The sequence below is a fragment of the Monodelphis domestica genome, chromosome 8, assembly GCF_027887165.1.
Source record: "Monodelphis domestica isolate mMonDom1 chromosome 8, mMonDom1.pri, whole genome shotgun sequence".
In the NCBI taxonomy this organism is placed as follows: domain Eukaryota; kingdom Metazoa; phylum Chordata; class Mammalia; order Didelphimorphia; family Didelphidae; genus Monodelphis; species Monodelphis domestica.
Genome location: NC_077234.1, coordinates 84,811,701 through 84,822,267, shown reverse-complemented (window position 1 = coordinate 84,822,267; position 10,567 = coordinate 84,811,701). Strand labels below are relative to the sequence as shown.

Here is a 10,567-nt window from a genome sequence, read left to right as displayed (position 1 = left end):
CAGTTCTGCTGAGTGATATGCTTGACCCACCCTAGGAGTGTGTTGACCCTGTAGCCAAAGACATCATGTCTTTCAAGCAAGAAAGCAGCTTGCCCATCCATTATATCCTGCCCAGAAGGGAAGTTGGTAGTGGGAAGAATATTTGAAACAGCCATTTTAAGTTTGAGACCAGGGATTCTCCAGAGACTGAAGAATAATGAAGAGGTGTTATACATTGATTCTTCCTATATCTTTTTGAGAAAAAAAAAAGACAAAGAACCCATTATGTTCATATAATTTTAATATTTTGGATGAAAAAGAAGTCATTTGCAAGAACTATCTCCAAGTTGTCTCAATTTCTTCTTTACTTATATAAAGTATATTCTCTTTCTGAAGAGGATATTTTATTTGCAGAAAGGAACAGAAAAAAATGATGTATTCTGTGAAATACAGAGAAACATAGTTTCAAGAAAAACAAACAGTACTGAGGACCTGAAGAAAAAAAAAAAACTACATCCTCCAGTAAAAGTGCTTAGAGGATTCTAGTGAAAATACCTTCGAGGCAAAAGTTCTGGTCGCTATTAGAAATGGCTACAATGCATTTTATCAGATGTGTAGACCTCTGAAGACCTCAGGGTTTAAAGCTGCTGTTAACAAGAAAGAGCTTAATACTATTTCAGCAGCCTCAATGTAGCAGAAAGCAGTTTTATTCATCAAAAAAGCAGAGAGTCTCATAAAAGGAGTCATTTCACCCAGCAGGTGATGCATGGTATAGACTATTTCCTAAAAAGACAACAGACTTCTTTGCCTAGAGTCCAGAGTTAAGAGTTTTCTGAGACACCTGGGTTTTACTACACATAAGTCTTAGTGTTAGGCTTCTTTTCATTTGTCCCTACCCTTTCTTCTTCTCCCAGAAACTGTGTGCTTTGGTGGCCAAGTATGACCCAAGTTTATGATAAACTATTATATTTTGATTCCTCTTATTTTTCTTCTATTCAATAAATGTTGTGGTATGATTATTCCTTCTTTGCCTTATCAAGTTGTAACTATTTCATGATTAAGAGTTAATGGTATCATGATGGCTTAATTTATATAAACAAGAAGCACACTGATGGGGGCTCAATAATTAGAATTGAAATTGTAGATGTGTTTTGAGTTTTTCCCCCTACACTATGTCATAGCAGTATGGCTGCCCTCTCCTCATTCCATCTTGGAGGAAAAAACAAAACCTTATACCTCTCTTCCTGTGAGTTTAGATTGAGGTGAGTAAACTAGCCAAGAGGATGAGTAGAGGGAAGGAAGAGTGATGGGTTTAAGGAGTTTTTTTGAAGCCATACTCTCCATATGCACTCACTTTATATTCACATTATATTCATTTTATATTCACAGGTATATTTATATTATGATCCCTGGTCTCCAGGATCCTAATCTAGTTCAACTCTCTCATTATATAACTGCAGAAACTAAGGTCCATAGCATTAAAGTGACCTGTCCAAGGTCACACGTTCAAAGTACATTTCAAAAAGTCATCCTGAAAGTGACATGTTCATGTTCTCAGTTGTCTATGGTACATGATATCTCTTTCAGTTCTATTGAAATTATATTATTGCATTATGATATTTTTACCATTTTATAGTATTTTAATGGGTAAAAAAAATAAATTTAGTTCCATATTATATACTTCTTTGTATCTAAGCCAAAATTGAAAGTCTCCTAGTTTCTGAATCCGATAATCAGCTAGACTTGTTTCTATTTTATTTGTGCATAAATGAAAGGTAAAATTTAAATATTGGCTAAGAAAATGTTTTCCATTTTAGTTTGGCAACATTCATAGCTCTGGGTTTATTTGTTACTATGCTTACCTATTTGCTGGCAAATTGCACACTTTGGAGGAAAGATACCATGATACCATGTAACTCAAATCCCTACCCCTGTTATTATAATAAAGAATTAAAATTTCTGAATTACTGTGGGATTCACTTTTATCACCTGGTCAATGACGTTAGATAACCTCAGCAAAGTCTCTTCTACATCTAAAATTCTATAATCCAATGATTTTATATGTGTTCTTACAAAATCACACTTTTTCATGGCATAATTGAAATAAACCTCATCTGGAAGTCCAGTGGGGTTCTACTACTTTCTCTGTGGCTACATGTAAGACTTTAGGCAAATTTTTTTCCTTCTCTGCACCTGTTTCCTCATCTGTTAAATTAATGGACTGAATGAGATTTTTCTTAAAGGTCATTTCCAGCTGAAATGCACTAATTTTTTTTCTTTGATTCTTGTTATCTTCCATGCTGTTCCCTACACACACACTTCATTCCACCAATCTTTTCCCCCTTCTTTCTTCCTTCTCTCTCAGGAAATGTCCATGCTTTCTGAGACAGTTCTGTTCAACATAAAAACCACGGGTTACAATGTAGTCCACATGCAGCTCCTGTACTGAAAAGATGGAAACATATAAAAAACATATATAAAGCTATTTTTGAGTCAGAATCATCAGGCTATAGAGGAGGACACTAACAGCTCTCTCATTCCTCACTTAGACTAGGCAGAGAAAGGCTTAAGATCTGGGTGCCAATGGTTTATTTTGGGCTTGGACAAAGGCTTTCTTGTCTGCAGCAATGGGAAGGATCCAGAACAAAAGATTCTCTCCACCTTGCCCTTGTACATAGACCCAGAACACTTTCAATAACGGTCCCCCTACACACACACACACACACACACACACACACACACACACACACACACACTCAGAAGACACACAAACCTCTGATTCCCTAGACCATCCAGGGCAGGCACATGCTTTTCCCAGCAGCATTCTCTCTCTACCACAGATGTGAATCTTTCTTCTGTATTCACACATCCCTCACAGAGAGACACGTTTTAAGTTAGAACTTATTTATTTTCACACACCAAACACTGAAACATGATTTCCAAAATTTAAGAGCAATCAGTAAGCTCCTTCCAAATTAATTATCAGCTCTAAAGGATTGAGAAAAAGAGAGGAAGGAAGAAGGGGGAGATAATATGAAATCAAGTTACTGGTACTCATCTCTCTCTCTCTCTCTCTCTCTCTCTCTCTCTCTTTCTCTCTCACTCTCGCTCTCATTTTCCCCTTCTCTTTCATTCCCCTCTTTCTCTTTGCCCCACTCTTTCTCTTCTTTTTTTCTCTTTCTCTGTCTCTGTCCCAACTCTCCTTTTCTTTCCCTATTTTCCCTCTCTTCCTTCTCTCATTCTTTCTCTCTCTGTCTCTTTTTATCTCTGTCTCTGTCTCTCCTCTCATCTACCTGCCAAAAGTCCCAAAGCCTGTCCTTTGCCCACTGAACAAATGGCCTCCTGATTTCACAATACAAAGAAAACTAAAGGCACCATTGCTCAAAGGACTCTTGAAAAACCCGACTTCCTGTTGAAGCAATGAAAGCAAAATTTCTATGCAGCACTTCTGTCTTCAAGGTCATCATAGAATTAATAGAGTTCAACATTCCTCCCCTATTGCCTTTATTTTTAAAAATCTCCTCCTAGAGCCACAAGGGCATAGAAGGATGTGCTCTGTCTGCCTCTTTAAGGGAAGAGACCTTTGGAGCTTCCCTCTATCAAGTATGTCGCTGGTTAAGCATGTAGAGTTCCAGGTCATAAATAATTCAGGAACCTTGAAGAAGATTTTTCTTCTCCTTTCTTGGGTCCTCCCCTCCCCCTTCTCCCTTCTCCCCTTCCCCCATTTCCTTTCCTCTTCTCCTCCCTTTTTCTGGCTTATAACAAATGCTAATTTAATCAACTGGCAGTAAATCGTGCTGGTTGCTGACTCATGCCAGACTGAGCCCCCGCGGACTAGCAGAAGCTTTGCCATCTCATTTAGAAATGAACAATGCACGAGTGAGTTGCAGGGGCTGTTCACCTTTCTTCTTTTGTCCTTTTTCCTCTCTTTTATTTGAGGATGTTGGCGGAGAGGGATTCCAAACTGGGAACATCACCCAGTATAGGCAGAGCAATTCCCCTGCATCCCGCAAGGGGGCCAGAGGTGTGCAGGGCCTGGGCTGCCAGCAGCTGCTGGTCCAAATGAGGCAAGACTGCGGGGAATAACCCTGAAGTCACTGCACAGGTAAAGATCGCAGCCCCCGCCTCTGACACAAGCAGTAGGAAAGGGAAGGAGGGAGGGGAAGGGAAGAAAAGGGGGAGGAAGGGAAGGGAAGGGAAGGAAAAGCAGATTTCTGGCTTGTTATCCAAACATAAAAGATTAGGGAAGCAATTAGGAAATCACAGAAGCAGACAACCCTGGGATCCTGGCTGATGTCAAAGGATTCACCAAGACTGAACAAAGCTCCATTTCCAGACACCTTTCTCGTCTCCCCTCCCTTGTCACAGTGTCCACAGAAGGTGGCCTGCCAGTCCCCTGCTGATGACTTTGTTTGGACATGCCCAGAAGCTAAAGAGAGATGGATTGTTTGGGGGGTTTTTGCTGTAGAAGGAGAAAATTATTTCATGTATAGTTTACAAAGTGCTTTCCTAGCAATAGAAGTACATGGCATAATGGACAGAAGGTAATATGGCCTCGGACACTTCATAGTGGTGTGACCCTGGGCAAGTCACTTAGCTCCCATTGCCTTGCCCTTACCACTATTCTGCCTTGGAACCAGTATATAGAATCCATTCTAAGATGGAAGATAAGGGTTTTAAATCATCATACATAATATTTATATAGTATTAACCATGTAGCATGGAAAGTAAGGATCTAAAAAAAGAAAAGAAGGAAATCAAGAAGACCCAGGTTCAGATTCTGCCTGATATTTAACTAGCTTAATGATATTGAACAGCCTGTTTCCTTCTGTATAAAAAAATGATAATGCTTACACTATGACAAGATTGTTGTGAGGCTTAAATGAAATAATATATTTAAAGCACTAGCTCTTTTTTTTAAAACCCTTACCTTCCATCTTCCATCTTGGAATCAATACTGTATATTGGTTCCAAGGCAGAAGAGTGATAAGGGCTAGGCAATGGGGGTCAAGTGACTTGCCCAGGGTCACACCGCTGGGAAGTGTCTGAGGCCAGATTTGAACCTAAGATCTCCCATCTCTAGGCCTGCCTCTCAATCCAATGAGCTACCCAGCTTCCCCCTAAAGTACCAGCTCTTAAAGATGCAGTGCCCATTACATAGTGGGTGCTAACAAATGCTGGATGACTGTTAATATTGTAACGCTATTTCTACACATTTTCTGATGTAAGGCCACTCTATCTCCCTTCAGGGTTTTAGGAGTACCACTGAGAGACAGTGGGTTGGCTTTCTCTGATACCATCAACTCAAGCCACCATTCCAGTGTTCCCCTCCTTAAAAACCATTGCTTAGTTCCCCATTTCCATTTAATCAATTAATACCAATTAGATTTTTCAAAGGGATGCTTGTTGTGAATATTTAACAAGAACAAAAGGACAAATGGAACATTTCATCTCAGTAACTGGGGGTGTCCTCTCCTCTATGCCACCTTTGACCCTGGAGAAAATAAGCTCCTCTTAAAGCAGTTTCAATATTGCATTGGTCCCACCAGGCTGGATTCCAAATGTGGCATAGCTCCTGGATGAATTCAAAGCTCAGTAGTGAATGGGCTGGGTCAAGCAGGTGGCTCAGCACTTCATCCCTCACCATCTGGCTTCTGGCAAATCCAGGCCCTGGCCAAGATCGTCCCTTGGTCCTGCTTTTCTGGTGCCTCATCATCCTGACCGTTCAAAGTTCACAAGGATATAACCATCTCTAATACTCTTTCATCAAATTGGTGGAAAAGTAGCCACAACAGAGAAGAAAGCAGCAGCAAAACTAGGCGCTCAGGGACAATGCTGCCCCAGTCAAAAAATGAAGACCCAGGGGGCAGATAGATGGCTCAATGGATGGAGAGCCAGGCCTAGATACAAGAGACCCTGGGTTCAAATCTGGTCTCAGACATTTCCTAGCTGTGTGACTATGGGAACATCACTTACTGCCCATTGCCTCGTTCTTCTGGTTCTTCTGCCTTGAAACCAATACATAGTATTAATTGTAAGACAAAATATAAGGGTTATTTTTAAGAAATGAAGACTTGAGACCCATTTCCCACCAGACCCTTAGGCTTTGACAGAGTGCATGAACAAAATATGGTAGGAGTGAGGGTCAGACTTCACTCCGGTTACTCTTTGCCTTTTGAATTTACTCCAGTTCCAACAATGCAGCCATCAATAATTTTGCCTCCTTATCATATGGAAAATGGACTAGAACCAGCTATAGAATGGTTTAAACCATCTAGTACATATGATCATGTCTTTCTGAAAACAGTCTGCCCAACCTCTTCCATGTTGGGATTCCATCATCTGAGCACTCTCTGCTTGTTTGCCATTCCCTTCTTTTCACTGCAATATGCTAATAAAATATTAGATGATGTGTTCAAGGTCACACAGATAATAACTGGCAAGCAAGAAATCAAATCCAGTGAAATCCTTCCTCCCCTTCCCCCCAAAATAACCACAGGACTGGAAGACATTTGTTGTTTGACCTGATCTCCAAAGAGGAAGATCCCCTTTGGTGCCTTAATTTGTCTGATGCCATTTACTTGTCATACAATAACATACTTATATCATATTAATAACCCTGTCTCCCCATAGTCCATTCTGCACTCTCATATATCATCAATGAATCATCAGAGAATGTAGACTGAGTCCCTTTTCTGTTCAGCAAATGGTGCTGCTGTTAATTCTAGAAGATACACCCTCCTCAAAGATTTTGAATTGGAGGTATAAAAAATGATCCCTGTCCTAAGACTTCACTAGGATTGTGTTCAGTTGTTTTAGTTGTGTCCAACACTTTGTGACCCTATTTGGGGTTTTCTTGGCAAAGATTCTAGAGTAGCTTGCCATTTCCTTCTCCAGCTCATTTTGCAGATGAAGAAAATGAGGGTTAAATGAGTTGTCCAGAATCACACAGGTAGTAAGGGTCTGAGGCCACCTTTGAACTCGGATCATACTGACTCCAAGTGACTCCAAATACATACATACATACATACATACATACATATATATACATGTATGTATATATATATGTATATATGTGATACATATATACATATATACATACATGTGTATATATGTATATATGTATATGATACATATATACATATATACATACATGTGTATATATATATGTATATATGTATGTATATATATATTCAAACTACATGGTTAGTTATCTGCTCTTCCAAGTTTTTTGGTCTGACTTCTGCATGAAAATGAAATGGCTAAGGAGCAGGTCTTTAGGAGAGCACCTGGCCTCATCTGAGCTGCAGATGTGTGTGGGGTTTGGCATTGGTACCACTTCTTTGGCACTAAGTGTGACAAGATCTCCAGGATGTGTCTCCTCCTTACCTGTCCAGTTAGTTCACATTTCTCCCTTATACACTCTCCATTTCAAACTGACTGGTTGTTTCCCACATATGACCTATCTCCTGCCTCTGTGCTTTGGCATAGGTGGTTTCCCATGTCTAAAATGCATTCCTGCATCACCTCTGCTTCAGAAAATCCTTCCCTAGCTTCCTTCCAAACACAGCATGAGTGCCATGTCCTGTATGAGACCTTTTATGGTGCCCCTAGTTGTTAACTCTCCTTCCCTCCCAGAATTACTTTGTGTTTATTTATCTGTAGGCGCGCTGTATTTTATACATGGAAGTTGTTTGTTAAATAACTCTTCATAGACTCCCTCAGTAGAATGAACACTCCCGAGAGGCAGGCATTGTTTCATTTTTGCCTTCACATCTCAAGCACTTAGCATAGTGCCTTACACAGTAGTCATCTAATAAGTATTTGTTGCCAAGATTGAATGAGTGTGCATTGCTTTGTTTCCTTTTGCTATGTCTCTGTCCTTTCCCCCTATCTAGATTAAAAGATCCTTGACAGAAGGATCTCCCTTTCATTCTGTCTTTGTACCCATCCCTTCTTGGAAGTTCCAATAGCTTCTCTCACAGTACGCACACTACATAATCAATAAATATTTTGTTGATTAATTGATCAATGTGATCATTTATGCAGAGCCAAAAGTAAAGCTACTTTTCCCTCAAAAATCATTTCCAAATTCACCCATTATTTTCCCCCATGCCTATTTTCTTAGAGTGGTAGGTTTCCCTCTTTCCAAATTTAAAAAATAAATAAATAAACAACAAAAAAAGGAACCAGCATTGTTTCCTGCTATTTCTGTAGGGTTCTTTAAAAAAGACCATTGACAAATAGCACACACAGAGAGTGACAAAAGCGTACTTACCACTGAGCCATGAGAAAACAGAATCTGCTTCCTATACGAGACAGAGAAAAGTTAACAAAAATGAATGTTGCATGTTCCCAAGCAGTTTCCATTCATATCACAAATGTTCTGAACTTCCAGGCCTTGAATTTATGGTTCATGCAATTATAGGGTCATTGGAAAGCTACAAATAATCCTTCCCCTTCTGGGGATGGTTTGGCTCCCTTGCTGAATTCTAGTAGCACATATACACCACTGCCAAGATGGTTCATTTTTCCCTTATTTGACCAGAAGACCAAGCATGGAATGTCAAGCCCATATATAAACTCAGAGGTGATTGAAAATAATTCCCTCCTGTTCTGGATCCTGGCTAAATGTGTATTACCTCAAATGAGGCAATACATAGGATGCAAAAGGAAGACACAGTTCAAGAGTGTGGGTTATGATTCCCATTTCCCAGGGCTGGCTATGGGATTTTGTAGGTTTTCTGTAGGGTCCATCTTCAAACCTTTTCTATGTTGCCTACAGAGTCCATTGGCATAGTAACTTGTCCGAGCTATGCAGGAAGCACCTCTTCAGCCTCTCAGTTTTAATGCAGAAAGTGTCCTGCTTATTATTTAGGGAGAAGTAAAAAGGCAATGGACACTTAGGGTTCTATTCCAACCATCCATAGTTTGAATCAGAAGTTAAGTAGGTTAAGATTTATATCCACAGGATAACTAGATTCTAGTGTTAGGTCCCATGGAAATTCTCTGGGTCAACAGCTAAGCCTTATATCTAAAGGATTACTAGCTCTTAGATGAGGAAATGCATGAAAACACATAGAAATATGAATTCTTATGATGTTCCAGAGTCAAAAGATCCCTCTTGCCTCCCATAGCCTCCCCTTTTTCCCACTTGCAACCTCAAATGTCCACCTGATGGTGTCCATGACACAGCCTTTTTTTCTCCCCTAGGTCACTCATCCAGGGGTACTCCAATGGATCTGGATCCCCTCTATGCAGTGATGCTGACAGCCAGCTGCCCATGCCTGTCCATCATGTGTAACTCTTGCCCATGTCTTTCTACCCATTTACCACGGAAAGCCCAAGAAATGCCAAGGACAGGTCTGAACAAAGTCCTTGGAATATGAAGTAGACAGAATTCAAACTGTCCATCCATTGTGCCTTGTCCTTGCTATGGGACTAACCTGGTCTCTCTTTTCCCAGCCAGACATTTCTCTGACACCCTCCATGAAACACTTGGCCATTCCATTCCACCAAAATAGCATTCATCACTTGTTGGGCTTTTGTCTGGAAAGGTTTTGCTACTAAGAATATATAGGAGAATAAAAGAAAAAGGAAAGGGAAAAATTATAGGGTTACAGGGGTCTCACAGTTAATCCTATCCCTGGCATGAATAAGGAATTAGGCTTTATTCTTTCTTACATCCATTCCCTATTATATCACTCCACCCTCCTTCAGGTCTTCTCTAGTCAGCCCTACCCTCATATTCTTTTCTCTCTCAAGTTAGATTTTAAAATTACTCTTAAAATTGTTCTCCCTAAAAAAGGTAGAATCTTAAAGTTCCCTTCTTAATGTCCTTCAGTCATCCTAGTATGCCCTTGTAAGATAATAGGTAGGAATAGAACTTATCTTAGTCTAAGCAATATCTTCACTAAGGGGGTTGTTGTTTTAGGGGTGTGTCTTTTCTTTCAGATTAGAATTCTCTTTCTTAAGCATCCTTTTTCCAGAGAGAGGGAGAGAAGGAGAGAGAGGGAGAGGGGGGGAGAGAGGGAGAGAGAGGTGGGAGAAAGAGGGGGAGAGGGAGAGAGAGAGATTTTCTACCAATGACCTTTGTTGTTGCTGTTATTCAATCATGTTCAATTCTTTTTGACCCAGTGGGTCACACTGTCCATGGGGTTATCTTAGTAAAGATTCTAGAGTAGTTTACAATTTCTTTCTCCAGTAGATTAAGGAAAAAATGAGGTAAACTGACTTGCTCAGGGTCACACAACTAGTGTCTGAGGCTGGATTTTGGTTTTTCTGGCTCCAGACCTAATACTCTATCTACTGAGCCAGCTAGATGCCTTGGTATGATCTCAAACAAGTCAATTAACCTTTCTATATCTCATTTTTCTTACATGAAAAGTGAAGGGATTAGAGTAAGCAACCTCTAATGTCCCATCCAGCTCTAAACCTCTAATCATATGATCTTATGATCTCAGGTAATAAGAGGTAGAAGGGACTTCAATGATTGCAAATTTGGGCAAACTGTCCCCCATGACTGGAATGGATTCCCTTCTCACTTTAGCATCTTAGATTCAAGGGCTTCCTTCAAAGCTCAATTCAA

General features: G+C 40.1%; 1 long non-coding RNA gene across 5 annotated transcripts in view; it reads right to left on the bottom strand.

Moving 5' to 3' along the window:
• Positions 1–269: 269 nt before the first annotated feature.
• LOC130455930 (uncharacterized) overlaps positions 270–10,567 on the bottom strand; it is an 89,894-nt gene continuing 79,596 nt past the window's right edge. For 4 of the 5 annotated variants that reach the window (XR_008914213.1, XR_008914212.1, XR_008914214.1 and 1 more), the window contains 3 exons: positions 9,426–9,545; positions 8,258–8,288; positions 270–2,424 (listed from right to left, as the gene is read on the bottom strand). This is a non-coding gene — a long non-coding RNA (uncharacterized LOC130455930). The remainder of the gene's footprint in view (positions 2,425–8,257; positions 8,289–9,425; positions 9,546–10,567) is intronic. The other variant, XR_008914216.1, reaches the window with a different exon arrangement.